The sequence below is a fragment of the Plecotus auritus genome (assembly GCF_963455305.1).
Source record: "Plecotus auritus genome assembly, chromosome: 4".
Classification (NCBI taxonomy): Eukaryota; Metazoa; Chordata; class Mammalia; order Chiroptera; family Vespertilionidae; genus Plecotus; species Plecotus auritus.
In genome coordinates, this window is record NC_137775.1 from 80,588,637 (window position 1) to 80,593,077 (window position 4,441).

The window sequence follows — 4,441 nt, forward strand, 5'->3', positions numbered from 1 at the left end:
CATGTATGGTCTGTATTGTATATTTTCTGTACTACAGTTATTTGTGCTCTTCTTTGCTAGAACATTATCTCTTTGATGGCAGAGAGAATAGTTCATTCAAAGTTAAACTGTCTACAGCATGTTACCAAGTGCTTTATACACAGAACTCATCAAGAAGTATTCATTGAATAAATTATTTACTTATGTAATTTCCATTTGGAATGCATCTTCTGGTATCCCACCAGTTTAAGAAAAACAATTGTCAAAGCCACCCTTTTATCATTACATATGTATTTCTAATATGTTCATTTTCTATAAGCAAGTGAAAGTCTTTAAAGGATAAGAAATACTAACAGAAAACCCTATCAGTTAACTAAATATGTTTTACTGGCCATATAGGCATACAAGTTAAACAAAAGAAATGTGTGACTGTTAGCATGAGAGGAAAAGATTAAGTTAGCATCATCTCTAATTCTTTGCAGCATTCTTCTCCCAATTAACTTCTTTCTATCCTATCTTAATAAGGTCTAGACTAGAAGGTTATTTTTAAGGAAGCAGCTGATTCATGACATCTATGTGAGCATAGCATTCATAAAATGAAGTTCGCCAATATTTCTGCTGTGTGACAAATGGCTGCTACAGTCATTCATGAGTAGTATTTGCATGAATAGGGTGTGAAATGATACCCCTCCCTTCTTCCAGGTGCAATGATTCTGGGCAGGTAACAACATTGTCTCCCTCTGAGCAAGCATTCCCATGAGCCACACACCAGCTCAGAAAGTTATGGACTTTACAGTAAAGTATTTTGAATTATGTAGCATGGTTTAGAAGTTAAGTAATCTAGAAGGAAGCCATGCTAACTTGATTTATAAAACACATACATTTTAAACTTGAGGTGGTGAACACACAATACAATATACAGATGATATATTATAGAATTATACCCCTGAAACCTACATAATTTTATCAGCCAGTGTCACCCACAATAAATTCAATTAAAAAGACCCACATTTTAAGATTCTGTCTTATGTTTTTTGACTACTGGAATTTAGCATATTGCCTAGAAAATATACATTATTAGGGCAATATGTCATCTTAAGCCCTCTATTTGTCCTGTGTCCTTACCAAGTTAACCAGAATTTTGCAGAAAACAAAGCAAAACCAAACAAAACCTTTCTTCCAAAGCCTTGAAAATGAACTTTGAGAGACAAAAGCCAGTTTTTGGATTAGAAACATTTGTAAAGTCTTTGGTTAAAACACAGGCCCAGCCAGAGATATAATAGACTAATATGCACCATGTGTTTGAGAAATAAATATGACACCCAGTGTTTTCCAAACATCAATTGATCAGAAACCCATCTTTTAAAAGCATATTAAGTTCTCTAAGAGAATAAAACTTCAAAAGTGTTGGACAGCATATGTTCTTTTTTTAAAAATAATTAATTTTTTATAGAGATGAAGGGAGAGGGATAGAGAGTTAGAAACATTGATGAGAGGGAAACATCCAACAGCTGCCTCCTGCAACACCCCCTACTGGGGATGTGCACGCAACCAAGGTACATGCCCTTGACCAGAATCGAACCTGGGACCCTTCAGTCTGCAGGCCGATGCTCTATCCACTGAGCCAAACCGGTTAGGGTAGCATATGTTCTTACTGACTCCAAACTGTATGGACATTTAGAAATCTTTAATCCCTTTTAAATCCTCATGGAGGGTTCATCAACTCCTACTTCCAAAGACATGTAGAGCATGTCCTTCCCCTTCTAGAAAGCACTGGTTAAAAGAAAGAAAGGATCTTTTTATTCTGTGCCTGAACTGCCCACTTTTAACGTTATTGAATCATTCCAAAGTTACTTCTCTGAGGTAACAGGACCTTACACATGATGGCACTTCATTGGACAAGCTGGGGCTTTACTAGTATTTGAGCTCAGAACTTCTGAATGACCAGTTCATCTGTCAGATATGTAGAGGATTTTGTTTATAATAATTCTTCCTGGGCTTCTAGCAAAATCTCTAGTGGTACTGAATATGGCCTTAGTCATATTCTTGCTTTCCCAGGTGATTTTTTAAAGAGGGTGAAACGATGAGGTAAGAAGGACGCCCTAAGCATGAGATCGTAGGCAGGTAGATCCTGTTTGACAACTGTCTCAATAATTCTGAGTTGTGGAAAGGAAATTCCTGCCCTGCCCACGACTGCCAGAATCACAGATTTAAGAAGACGGTTTAGAAAAGCTGCTTTGTCTTTGAAAAAACATCTCCTGTTACTCACTAAGGGGAAACCCAGAGCAAATGCCAAGACTTTGCATTGCTAAAATAATCATCTGCCACAGGGAATTCTATGAGGCGATCCAAGAACTGGGATGACCAAGCATTTTGAGAACATATTTAAACAAAAGGAAGATAACTCCCTTACTTGCCATAGACTCTGAATGCCCTCTGAGTCTAGAATATATGCTAGAGGCCCAGTGCACAAAATTCATGCATGGGTAGGGTCCCTAGGCCTGGCTGGTGATCAGGGCTGATCTGTGGGGTAACCAGCAGGGCAATTGGGGGGCCCCCGCTGGCACCCTCCTTGAAGGCGACTGGCAGGGTGATTGGGGGGCGGTGCTGGCCCACTTGCCAGCTGGCCCTGCCCCTTGCTACCGCCGCTGATCGCCTCCCTCTACAGGGCAACTGGCGGGGCAATCTGTGGAGCCCCACTGGCACCCACCTTGACTGGCCTGGGGCCTGCAGGCTGGGGACAGCTCCTGCATTGAACATCTGCCCTCTTGTGGTCAGTGTGCATTATAGTGACCAGTTGTTCCACTGGTAGTTCTGCCATTTGGTTGATTTGCATATTAGGCTTTTATTATACAGGATTATGTATATATGTATACATTCAAAGCTATCACCCTGAAAAAGACACTTATTCAGTTAAATAAAATACCTTTAAAAAATTTAACAGTGTATACATTCAAAAATAATCTGTTGATTAATATTCCAATAATGTTTAGAGTATACATACTATAGAATTTACAGATGTCTATAACAGTTTGTAGATTGTTACATATATTGCTTTTTCAAGAAATACCATTAATAAAAATGCATGCTGTACAATATCCTATTAGAGCAAGAAAAAGAATAGATTTATAAGATAAAACATCTTTTAGGCTTGACTGTTCATTGAAATCACCTGGACTGGGATTCACGGTAGGAAAAACAAACCCAACACTCTTCTCTGCAACTTGTTCTGAGTTTTCAGAGGTTCAGAGTCAAGAATCTTTTAGTTGTTCCCCAGCATAACAGGACACACAGGCTTGCTCTCCCTCTCTTCAGGAAGTCTGATCCTCTCCAGTGCTTTGTCTTGAAACTACTTTCCAACACGAGATGTAGCCATGCTGGTTAAATTCTTCCCACTGACCACTTTACACCTGCTGTAGTCATACAGGTTGGCACCTTGTAGCACCACACCCAGGGTAAGCACTGCCACCCACTTCACTCTGAAGGAGAAGAGAGCCCTGAAGGTGAATATCACCCACAGTATTGGACAGGCAACACGTCCTTGGCCCCTAATACAGTTTTATTTTCTTGGGGGGATGCCTTCCTGGACTCAAACACCCAATGGCTTTTTCCATCTTCATCAATATGATTCTATCAATGTACACCAACCATTAGTTTACCTGTGACATGCTTGACTGCCCCCAAAGTCACATGACGACCAGATAATTGTCACCATGAAGGCAACAATTTATGGAGAAGATGGAGTACAATTACATTGGTTCGAAAGAATGAATGAGAAAATGATGCCACTTGTGTCTGATTTTGAATGTTTGAGGTCTATTAGCTGTTTCTGCTTCATATCAAACAGTGCAACATTTTCAGCATCCTCATTACTGTCTTGCTGCAACATGGAGACCTTGTGCCAACTCTGAAATACAGGTGCAGCAAAAGTAGGTTTGCAGTTGTTTGCATGGAAAATAATACAGTAATTAATAATTAATTTTTGTCCCACCCTGTAGATCCAAAGTACTAAGTTTGTACACATAAAGACTCAGGTAATATTTTACATAGCAGGTGCCAATTCCGTTAGTCTTAAGGATATACTGTATGTTGATTCACTCAATACCCATTTTTACACCTTTTTCCAATGTCACTTTCCTAGAATCCCTCACAAATACCTCTGACCAGTAACACAAGTACAACCAATGAGACAAAAGGAAAAATTTAATGGGGACTTGTGGGAAAGCTTTTTGCTCTCATGATTAAAGCTCTGCCTCCTTTTCCACTTTTGCTTTTTTGTTTTCTAGTCTGGACTATGTAAAAGATAGCCTAACTGATAAGGATAAGGGGATTCCAGACAGGGAATCATTACAGATTAAAATGAACAAGAGAAAACAGAGAGATTCTCACTGTATAGTAACCATAGGAGTTGAATGTTGAGAGGCAAGGAGAGGTTGGAGAGACAGACAAGAGTCCTTGTTAT

General features: G+C 39.4%; 1 pseudogene across 1 annotated transcript; it reads right to left on the minus strand.

The window, feature by feature from the left end:
• Positions 1-3,290: 3,290 nt before the first annotated feature.
• LOC308246418 (Golgi apparatus membrane protein TVP23 homolog B-like) lies at positions 3,291-3,868 on the minus strand (annotated as a pseudogene). The gene has a single exon. The product of its transcript is annotated as a Golgi apparatus membrane protein TVP23 homolog B-like (transcript).
• Positions 3,869-4,441: the final 573 nt, after the last annotated feature.